Genomic DNA, 12,645 nt, shown 5'->3' with positions numbered 1-12,645 from the left:
AATAGGGGATGAAAGTTTGTATATAATAATACTTCTTAACGCGAGCGAAGCCGCGGGCAATTCTCGTATAAAAATAAAGTCTCTTTACTGTTTTAATACATATTTAATTAAACTATAACTTATATAATTGTACACCATACATTTGTTATGTAAAATGCAATCAATGCTTGATTAAAAATTCCTAACGCCAATATAAGCTTATGGAGTTACCAAATTCCAAATCAATTAGTCTAATCGCCTCGAAGTAGGATTAGCCATAATCGACTGTATTTGTAGTTAATTAGTTCCCATAATCAGTTGCGTATTGCCAGTTCTAATGTCCTAGGAACGTTGATAATATAAAAAAATATATACGTTTACTAGATAATGCCAACAACTCAATTGCGCCAAAATTCGTCTATTGCGCGAGAATCGTATAATATTTTTTCGAAAACAACTATCCTATGTCCTTTCCCGGGATTTGAAGTACCTGCCATAAAGTTAATCCTAGCGGAATATATTAACTTTATGGTACCTGCATACCAAATTTTATCAAAATCGGTTCTGTATTTCAAGTAGGTGGGTAGGTGGGTACCACAACAGATGCCTTTATTTTTACAATCTACTAATAATATGATTCAATTGTTTTTTGTATCCATCAATCTCTGTATTTAAGACAATGAATTACTTTATTAATTTACACCAAATGCGACATCGCGTCCTGTCTCATTTCTTTCCATTTCTGTAATGAATTACTGCTATTTTTGGTAAAAAAATCAAAATAAATAAAAATGAATTTTCACATAAGTATTGTTTATTTTGCTAAAACTTAAGATAGGCTGAGGCGATTTGGATAATTTTTGTCTTGAATTATGGTAAAAATTTAAAACAAAATATGAGCGAGCGAACTGGGATTGAATGCCTCCCCTCTCACCCCGCAACTCTCTCCGTTCCACGTTTAGGTATGACACTCGTGAGCATTAGTACCTCGTATCTCGCTACGCCCATGGGAAGGTTTATATAAGGAGGAAAGTGATACCGTTAAGTTCACCGGCTCCGTAAATAAAATGCCTCATACATGCTCATACGCACCAACACACTTCGTACGTAAGGCATAGCACACACGGAAGTGTATATGTCGTAGGATGATTTGATAAATCAGTGTTTTCGCGAAATCCCTAGAATTTTCGCGAAAATTCGATTTATCAAATCATCCTACGACATCGTAGGATGATTTGATAAATCGAATTTTCTTCTTAACGCGAGCGAAGCCGCGGGCAATTCTCGTATAAAAATAAAGTCTCTTTACTGTTTTAATACATATTTAATTAAACTATAACTTATATAATTGTACACCATACATTTGTTATGTAAAATGCAATCAATGCTTGATTAAAAATTCCTAACGCCAATATAAGCTTATGGAGTTACCAAATTCCAAATCAATTAGTCTAATCGCCTCGAAGTAGGATTAGCCATAATCGACTGTATTTGTAGTTAATTAGTTCCCATAATCAGTTGCGTATTGCCAGTTCTAATGTCCTAGGAACGTTGATAATATAAAAAAATATATACGTTTACTAGATAATGCCAACAACTCAATTGCGCCAAAATTCGTCTATTGCGCGAGAATCGTATAATATTTTTTCGAAAACAACTATCCTATGTCCTTTCCCGGGATTTGAAGTACCTGCCATAAAGTTAATCCTAGCGGAATATATTAACTTTATGGTACCTGCATACCAAATTTTATCAAAATCGGTTCTGTATTTCAAGTAGGTGGGTAGGTGGGTACCACAACAGATGCCTTTATTTTTACAATCTACTAATAATATGATTCAATTGTTTTTTGTATCCATCAATCTCTGTATTTAAGACAATGAATTACTTTATTAATTTACACCAAATGCGACATCGCGTCCTGTCTCATTTCTTTCCATTTCTGTAATGAATTACTGCTATTTTTGGTAAAAAAATCAAAATAAATAAAAATGAATTTTCACATAAGTATTGTTTATTTTGCTAAAACTTAAGATAGGCTGAGGCGATTTGGATAATTTTTGTCTTGAATTATGGTAAAAATTTAAAACAAAATATGAGCGAGCGAACTGGGATTGAATGCCTCCCCTCTCACCCCGCAACTCTCTCCGTTCCACGTTTAGGTATGACACTCGTGAGCATTAGTACCTCGTATCTCGCTACGCCCATGGGAAGGTTTATATAAGGAGGAAAGTGATACCGTTAAGTTCACCGGCTCCGTAAATAAAATGCCTCATACATGCTCATACGCACCAACACACTTCGTACGTAAGGCATAGCACACACGGAAGTGTATATGTCGTAGGATGATTTGATAAATCAGTGTTTTCGCGAAATCCCTAGAATTTTCGCGAAAATTCTAGGGATTTCGCGAAAACACGGATTTATCAAATCATCCTACGACATATATAATATCTAGTAGTTAGGAAGGGGAAGAGGGGATTTCGCGACCAGCTCGAGCGTGTCAGATTAAGCTTGTATAGGCTTCCGACATGTGTCTAGTTATCATGGTATAGAAATTAGATTTCTCACGTAGTGGATTAAAAAATAGTTATTTTCGAATATTGAAATGATCGGATCTGTCAGATAAAGTTAGGGGATGTTTACTGTTTAGTATAACCTAAAGAAGCTTCCATATAAAGCACTGACGAATAAGAGGTTAGGTAAGCCTGTAGGCCATTTTAAAATATAAAAATAAAGCTTCATAATATTTTCCTAACTAAGCTTCGCACATACTTTATTTTACACTAAACTAAATGAATAAGTCCTTGGTGACTAAAATCTTGTTATAATTTACCTAAATAAGCAATGTTTTTAATAAATTTTCGTTTTCATAACATTATCAGTTGTACCTAATTTACTAGGTCTCTATGATGCTGGAGTGACTACACGATTAGCACCCTGGGCTCCCCTACTATAAGGGTCTAAATTTGTTTGGATTTGACAGATTTGCAAGACGTCTCACGCAATTGACATCGGTCAATTCAGCACAAATTTAGAAATACATCTACGTTGTGGTCTGAATTGACCTAAGACATAGTACACACGGAAGTGTACAATATTATCTAAGGCCATACAGATAACATCGAAACGTTAAAAGGGAGGCGCCGCAAATAACAGGCTGCATTAGCGGTCGCCGTAACAATAACCGTTACCAGTTAATTGTTATTGCCAATGGGTTACTTAGCAACGGTAAGATTTTAGCGGCAGATGGAGCCACTTCCCTATTCACAACCCCGCCGAGAAAATTACTAAATGAGATTTTGGTTCCGCCATATTTGGTTTGCGATAATGTGCCCAATACTTTTATAGGTACACTCAACAGTTTGGTTTGCCTTTATGCGCCTAATACTTTTATTATTGGTATACTACGAGTTTTTAACCGACTTCCTTAAAGGAAGAGGTTATATGTTCGGCTGTGGATATTTTTTTTATTTTTGTATGTTCAACGATATCCTACTTAGCCGTTTGCTAACCTTTTTTTTTTAATTTTTGTTTTGTTGTATTAGGTTTCACTCCAATTTAGTACCATGTTCATAAAAGTGGTGACCTGATGATGGGATCCATGAGTAATCGAGGTAACTCCTCGAAATTTAAATGGAAAGCGATGGTGATTTTGGTTTTATATGAAGTTTTCCAGGCATATGTTACCAAAAAGCCAGCCAGAGAAGAAAGTAAAGGGTAAAAACAATTGAAGACGTAAGTGGAGGGTAACTAACAATTTGAAAATTGTTTTTTTTTCATAAATTGCAGTTGGAAATGGAGATGGATCGTAGGTAATATAAATATGTAGACTTTATGTGTAGATATATTTTTATTATCTAGGTACAAAGAAAGAAGTAGGGAGCTTAGGTTTGTTAAAATTAAAACGGAAAAAATTAGTAATTGTTCTAATATTATAAAATGTTAGTTATCCACTTCATCCACTTACGTCTTCTATTTCAAACACGTAGCCTAGTCTCTACATTCTAGATTCGTCTTCTTACGAAGACGTAAAGAATTACGAAGACGTAAGTGGAGGGTAACTAACAATTTGAAAATTGTTTTTTTTTTTTCATAAATTGCAGTTGGAAATGGAGATGGATCGTAGGTAATGTAAATATGTAGACTTTATGTGTAGATATATTTTTATTATCTAGGTACAAAGAAAGAAGAAGGGAGGTTAGGTTTGTTAAAATTAAAACGGAAAAAATTAGTAATTGTTCTAATATTATAAAATGTTAGTTATCCACTTCATCCACTTACGTCTTCTATTTTAAACACGTAGCCTAGTCTCTACATTCTAGATTCGTCTTCTTGGTGGAGGTCATTGGACCTTAAATATTTGTCTCTACCTAAAACTTATGTCAAGTGAGATAAATGTGGATTACGGAACTTTGACCTAGACCTAGTAAACAAACTTTGTGGGATTTTGTTTTCAGTATCTATGCTAGGTTCAAACGAATAATATAAGAACTGTGTTAAACGTAGCTAAACAACTAATAATATTATAAATATGAAAATGTCTGTTTTTCTGTTTGTCTGTTACATCATAATATTATGTATTAGGTACGTATAGATGAATGTCGAATGCATGCTATAGTTTTTTTTTTTTTACGAATTTTCTAATGTTATGATTGGGATAAAAATTTTGTTCCTTAACTTTCGTAGGATTCATTTTGCTTTAAAAGTAGTATAAAAACCATTTTTAGGAAACAGCATTTTAAATTAAAAATGCTCAGAATAAACTTAAAGGTTTTTTCAGTCGCATGTTGGACAACAAAATTGCACAACAAAATTTGTCGTCCGGCGGGCGGACATCCAAAGCGGAGTGAACTCTAAAATCCGCCATCAAAGGAATTTTACAAATATGACAGTGATACCATCTAACGCGGGGGCTCACGAAAGAGTAGACAGGGCAAAATGCGCACCACGAAATTCAGCGCAACTGGGCGGGCCTGATCAATAAGGGGCGGGGCTAGAGATTTGCCGCTGCGTACCAGTCTGCGCTCTATGTCTGTCTAATTGATTGACACAGATGGACTGACAGCCAGACGCACGGCGTTTTGGCGGCTTTTTATTGTGTCCTTTGAGGGGAAACAGGGGGATTCTGGTCGAATGTAACGGTGATTAATTTTATGCAATTATTGGCTTTTGAACGGTTCAGATTTTAACATTCCGTTTTGGCGGTCAATTATTGAGCGTAAAATTTTTTTTATACGTTTTCGATTTACTTTTTCGTCACATCAAAAAATATGAAAAACAATATCATTTCATGAAACAAAACTCAAAGCTAAACTTTTTATTATTCGTAGGCTAAACAAATATATTATTTTCCCTGTTTAAGTTATGTTATTCTATATTGTTAAATTCTACCAACTACGTAGAAACTAGAAAATAGGAATATAAAATAAAAAATATTTTATAATATGCATGTGCAGTGTGTCTAAAACTTTAAAAAAATATAAACTATCAATGTTCGAAAATTCAAAAATACGCATGTGAGAAAGAGCATCAGTAAAAATGCCGCCCAAATTAAAAAAAAGTAAACTTAAAAATTCTGTATTTGAAAATTCGAATACTAAACAAACAAGAACAGGAAAAGGAATAAGTAAAGGTAAGATATTATGTGGAGGTAAACGTTTTATGTTGGGTCATCTGTCTGACGCGACAAGTACCTACAGTCGTGCCATAAACTCGAGACCTAACGTCCGTGCCGTGTGTAAGCCGTCTACAATTCTTAAATTCCCTTACAGACTTACAAGTCGAAGGACATGGCAAAAACTTTTATAAGAGGAATAGATCTAAGAAAATATTTTTTTTACATTTATAATTTCGTAACGCAAATCATTTAATGATAATAATTATTCGTTAATTATAATAATCCATCAAAATTACAACAATATTCTATAAGTATGTAAATTACTTGCGCAATTTAAATAAAAATGTGTGCTCACTGTTCACACCGAGAATTAATATTAAATTATCATTAAATTAATATTTTGTATGCTCATAATTATTCCCGTCTAGATGATGCAAAGATTATCCAATAATCTCCACCTGAGTACGAAATAAAGTTTTGTAAAAAATTAAGTTTCAATGTTGCGATGCTAAAAATTGAAACAAAAATTGAGAGTTGGTGCAAATATCCAATACTAAGAGCCAGTCCACATGGCGCGTTGCGTCAGCGCTGCGTCGTCGCAACGCACACATGGTGAAAAACAACCCCCGAGACGAAGCGGGAGGAGGTGTTGACGTGACTGCTTCGTAAAAACCCGTGTGACCGGCTATGCGTCAAACGGCGGCGCTACGTGACGCAACGCGCCGTGTGGACTGGCTCTGGGTTGATTCATTTCTAAATTAATCAACCCAGATATTATTAAAATTAGAAGCATTTCTAAATTTATATGGATTTGACAGATTCGCAAGACGTCTCACGAGTCACGCAATTGAAATCTGTCAAATCTATACAAATTTATGCCGCGCCGCGCCACGCCTCGCCTCGTCGCGTTGCGGCGCTGAATTGACCCTAAGCCGAACAAAAAAGCGCACATCCGTTCATGAGCGGAGTAGTATCTCACCGTAAAGAGAATAAAAAGATAAAAGAAATTCAGATGAACCCAGTAAATCTGGATTTTTGCAGTTTTTTTAAAGAAAATATGCTTATACAAAATGTTTTAAATGTGAAACCTTTTATAATGTTAACTTGTACTTTTATAATTTCGTAATGTGATAAGTAGATTTTATTTAATGCATAATTGTTTTATGCTATTTAGTGACAGTAATTAAATTATTAAGTGGGTTCACATATTTTAAACTGAGCTATTATTCTACTGTGTGTCGTGACATTTATAAGAGTCAGGGCACATCGACACTTGTAGCTATTTTAAGCTTGTAAGAACTTTACCTACACAAGTAAATTGGTACACATTTCAAAGCTAGAGAGAGTGGCGTTGCTCTCAATGTAGAGGTTTGTAAAAAAATTGATTGACTCATCAACTTCACTGATATATCTAATCGAAACACGATTATTTTAATCAAAACAACTTGAAAATCAATTTGGCTACAAACAAACGCCACCGTACATTACCGGTAATAAAATCATAACAGATGCTCCTTTAAAATACAAAACTCATAAAAACATTAGGGTTGGATGTAATGACGCCGATAATTATCTAACTACCCGCAATACACTTGACATGTTTGTGAATGAGCCCCGGAAGTCGGGGTGAATCCGCGGTCACGTGACCGGCCAGCCGCCATCTTGTTTAACTACACACTTCCGGTGCGGTACACGTAAAATGCAGCGGTCGTCAACGGTCGGAGAATTGTATTAAAGTTTTATTGAGAGGTGGCCGGCGCACTCGTGTGTGAATCAAATTTTGAAGAAGGACCGCAATTTTATATTCGGACGATGAATTTTTTATTTAAACTTTTAAAATTGGTAAACATTTGTTTGCTTTTTCTTTTATCTTATTTACGTACAACATTAATCAATCGTTACCGAATGTACTGGAATGGATGTATCTGAAGGAAAAATTTGTTTAACCAATTTTTTAACCGACTACACCAAAAGGATTATGCTCATTGAGTGTAAATTAATTGGCAAGTGTCTTCATGTTTGAGACGTATTAGATTGATAGATCACAGATCACGGGATTTGCAAAGTATCAACAAAGCCGACAAGATCGAACCCCGACAGTTATGAAAAGACCTCAACTTGTGCGAGAAGAAAATCCACATAAACCCGCGCCGGCGAAAACCTCAGCACGTTTTATCAAAGGAAATATTTTCTTAGATATAGCGTAAGTTTGGCTCGTTCGAATTTTTGTATTGCCGTTCATTATTTCCGGTCGGACTCTATTGGGTGGTGATAAGGTCGAGTTTGGGAAGTCATCGTGAAAGTAGACGACAATTTTTCGTGAACAAATCGGATATGGGGGAAGTCGGTGCGCTCTCTGTCACCGACTATCAATATCGGTAGTAAAGTGACATTTAGGGTGGCAGAGGCCGTCTGTAATCGATAAATTGTGTTCGGCTGGTACTTAAGAAAGTTGCGACGAGTTTATTGGCTTTATTGACACCGTGTCGCTCCTGTTTAGCTGATCATGATTGACGAATGTCTCGGAGACTACCTAATTTGTTTGGGAATAGACCTCATAATTATTCATTCCATGGAGAATTGTAAGGCTGTTTTTAGTTTTTACTAAGCTAAAGAAACAACACTTTTTTTAAAGAACTGTATCGGGATACATAATGGGAATTGTTCATTTTTTTTTTAATTTGGCTCATCACAAAAACATTTCGAGGAATAAGGTCAGTGATCGTTTTTCTGTATATAAACGAAAAAAATACCCATTATTTACTTATACTTTTGTACAAATATGTTTAACCTTAGTTTGACCTTCAATGGCGTTAAATTAGCAATAAATTCGACCAACATTACGTTTCGAACTTTTGGTAAGCTTCTCGTATCAGTTTTCACATAATGAGAACTTGCATTTGACGAACCAGCCATTATAAATAAGATTGAAAGGAAATTTAAAACATACTGCAGAGGTCAATCGGCCGCCGATGATGACGTCAGAGCGAAACTTTAAAAATTTATTGAGAAAAAACTAGCCAATGAATTTCAAAATTAATTAATTTATATCTATTTATATTCTTAAAATACCCTATTTTAACGAAAATAAAAATAAAAAGTACATGTGAAGTGTGCCCATTATCTGAACAGTTTATATGAAGATGTTTTCTTTTAAGCTATTGCATAGCTTTTCAATACAAGAAATTCCATAACGAAAATAAACTTAACACGGGGGGGGTGTTAGTTGTCGTTGCGTTGCCGCATCGCTGTGCCGGTAGTCCGTGCGGCGTTGCCGTGCATTGCGTAGTTTCAGTTCGGCAGACTTCGGCACGGTGTTAGTGTGCGTGCGACTGCTCCTGCGGCATTATTTATGGCACAGGTTTTGTGCAAAACCTGTTCCATCCTTTCTTAAAAGTCATTTTATTCGTGTTATATCGAATACCGAACAAAGGTCGGTCAAATAGCTAGTTACATTATGTATCTCAAAATTCTTAAACAATAAAACAGTAGAGCACCCCTGTGTAAAGATTGTAAATCGCGTGGCCGGAAGCGAACCCCAAATCGAGGAGCACTCGGCCACACGTGCTACTAATTACCGACCTCAGCGGGTCGAAACCATATTTCACATTCATATCGAGTCATCTATTGTTACGTCATTTATTATATTAAGGTTTAAACACTTACGGATTTTGTCGCGGAGCACTTTTATTAATCCCGACGTTTCGGCTACTTTACAGCGGCCGTGGTCACGTCATTTATGTTCACATAATTTGATAAATCTTAAAACATTGCTCAGTTATACTCTGAAAACAGTTTGCCCAAGACTTAAATAGAAATTACAGTGTGTAACAAAACTAAGTGATAATACTTTAGTGTGTGTACGTGTTCCTTGTAGAGAGTTCACTGTGAAAGTAGCAGCGCTGAAAGACCAAATTTATTTTCACTTTTCTATGGGGAAACTTTGTTTGCCCATACAAAAGTGAAAAAAAAATTGTTCTCTGGGTTGGAACTCTGTATAGGGAAACCACACTCCCCCGTAAGTTTTACAATTAGTTTTGTTACACCTTGTATAACAGCTCTTCAAGGTATCTATTATGTATTTTTTGGTTTTCGAAGTTCCTGGATCTTGGATGTATATTAAATATGCATATGTATAATATAATAAAAATCTTAAATATATTATGTATAGTATAAAAATATTAAATATATTTCAGTTGTTGTTACGGGTACCACGTAACACAAGTCCTTCAGATACTTACCACAGGGTCAGACTGACGTGGTGTGAAGCGTCCATATACGTAATATCTTCTTAATACATCTTAAATTGGTATTGGGGGAAAATATTCTACCAAAGAAAAAGATGAACTCCACAAGAGCAACCACTGTTAACTTATTGTTTATTTAAGGCCGTCCCCCGAACAAACGACATTGACCGTATATTTGCCGCGTTGCCGAGATCGCACCAACACTCAATTTTTTTTTACTTATCTTAGTTCAAATTTGACCTAAAAAATTAAAACGTGGAATATGTAGTTTATGATATTTTCGATCTATTGGCGTGTGTTCCAAATAAAAGTAATTTGTAAATACTAGGGAGATGCTGAATTTAATATATTGGTTTTACTTTGGAAGCTTTTATAGGCTTTTATACGTGGGAGAGCCATGCTTCGGCACGAATGGGCCGGCTCGACCGGATAAATACCACGTTCTCAAAGAAAACCGGCGTGAAACAGCGCTTGCGCTGTGTTTCGCCGAGTGAGTGAGTTTACCGGAGGCCCAATCCCCTACCCTATTCCCTTTCCTACCCTCCCCTATTCCCTTCCCTTACCTACCATCCCCTATTACCCTATTCCCTCTTAAAAGGCCGGCAACGCACATGCAGCTCTTCTGATGCTGCGAGTGTCCATGGGCGACGGAAGTTGATTTCCATCAGGTGACCCGTTTGCTCGTTTGCCCCCTTATTTCATAAAAAAAAAGCTGATATCATAGGTATAATAAACAAAAATAGGAAATTAATTACGTGGAAAGGAATGTTTGTATACTAAAGATTATTGGTATATTTTTATTATAATTTTGTAGCTTTCAAATCATGAGTTATAAAACTCTAAAAAGCGGTAAATTACGGCATCTCCGTAGGGGGACCGCCTTAAGTGCTAAATCTTAATTTTTAAACTTCTGGTCAATTTTAAACGTAATCTGTAAAAAAATAATGCAGTATTCGCCAGTAAAACCATGTAAATATAACATGAGTAAGCGTGAGAGTTAGCATGTGTCTCCTAGATGTAATAACACCAAATAATGGCACTAAATTACTATAACCATGCTAGACGTAATCAACATTGGAATGGTTTCGTTTCGCTTCAATATATTCCACTTTATATAATATAATATGAAAAAATAAAACGTGGCAAGTTCACCAAGGATGCGTAAACAAAGTTATATAAACCCTCTGTTGGTCACGTTTAAAAGTCCGGAGTTTGCGAAAACGTGAAAAAATTATATTTAAATTAATCGAAGCAACTACGCTCTTTACTTAACTTTCTAAAAGGAATTATATTTCGATATAACCGCTACTCATCCGAGCTCACGTGTATGTGGTGTGTGTATCGCGTGTATTCACGCTGGGGTATTTAAAGACTCCAGGTGACGAAACCGCGTAACAAAATTTTATTTGATATTTCCATACAGTTTTCACGCCGAAATGGATTTTTTTTGTGATTTTTATTGTATTTTAATAATAAATCAATAAAAATGATCGTGTATTTGTTTTAATTGTAAATTTGTTATATAATACTAATTATAAGAAGCTTTAGACGCACTTTACCAAAAATTCATATTTTGTTACCTAGACGAAGAAGATGATGATACATTTTTAGTGATGATGAGAAAGTAATTATTGCTAGGTATATTTACCATATGCCTAAAATTTTAGAACAGAAAAATATATAAAAATATATGACACCCGGAAATCCGTTGAGCCAAAATTCGTTTATCGCGCCGGAACCGTACATTTTACCGGCGCGGGATCAAAAGTATCCGATGTCCTTTCTCGAGACTACAGACAAACAAACTTTCACATTTATAATAATAATATTATGTATCGATATAGAAGGATTTGGTGCAGAAAATATGTCAATGTTTAACATTTAATTTGTTCCTTAAAATTTTTCAACATTTTTTTATTTTTTTTATTTTTTTTTCCCATCTTATACGGTCTCCAGTTACATATTTTTGACTTAAATTGTAAGTTTAGGTTATAAATCTTCAAAATATCATTAATTTTTTATTGAATCTGAATTCGGATTGATATTGAATTAAATAAAAATAAAAAAATAAGTACTCATATAAATATAATATGCCAATTTTTTTTTATAGTTTAATTTTCGGCCTTTCAAAGACCCCATGGTGACTGACGGCGTTATTTTGAAAGTGCGACCAAACACGGGTTAAACTAGATGATACCCGTCATTTTCCGGAATAAAAAGTATTCTATGTCCTTTCCCGGGACTCAAATAACCTCCATACCAAATGTCAGCAAAACCGGTTCAGCGGTTTGGGCGTGAAGAGGTAACAGACAGACAGACAGACGCTTTCGCATTTATAATGTTAGTATGGATATAATAGCGTATCAATAATAAATTATTATTGGTTTATTACGTTAATTAATACGCAGTCAAGGTTTTCATAGTTAATGTAGTAGTGTTAAGTAGTCAATATTAAATATACTAGATGTTCAGCCACTTACTATTCTAATATCTAACCTAATTATTAAAAACAATAATTAAGAAAAAAAACAGGTATAAATTAAAAAAATAATTATATTTGTGCACGAAGACTTTATTACTACTTCTTATAAATTATTATTGTTCACTAAAACAATTGCAACGTGACAAATAATAAAGTTAAAATACTATAAACTTTGTTAATTATGTGACATATAAAATACCATAAATAGCAGCTATCCCGCACAAACAGGAGAACTATTGGCATAAACCACAACCAAGCGCTGACAGGTTATGTTGTACTGCGGGCATAAAAATGGTATCAGACATAAATTCGCTCGT

The 12,645-nt window shown here is 34.9% G+C and overlaps 1 protein-coding gene across 6 annotated transcripts in view; it reads right to left on the bottom strand.

Moving 5' to 3' along the window:
* The window catches only part of LOC121738295 (inhibitory POU protein), a 51,721-nt gene that overhangs the window by 22,499 nt on the left and 16,577 nt on the right, over window positions 1-12,645 (bottom strand). The gene's annotated exons all lie outside the window — the stretch shown is intronic.

This window comes from Aricia agestis, chromosome Z (assembly GCF_905147365.1).
Source record: "Aricia agestis chromosome Z, ilAriAges1.1, whole genome shotgun sequence".
NCBI lineage: Eukaryota > Metazoa > Arthropoda > Insecta > Lepidoptera > Lycaenidae > Aricia > Aricia agestis.
The sequence above is the reverse complement of the archived record's forward strand: the minus strand, read 5'-3'. Positions and strand labels throughout refer to the sequence as shown.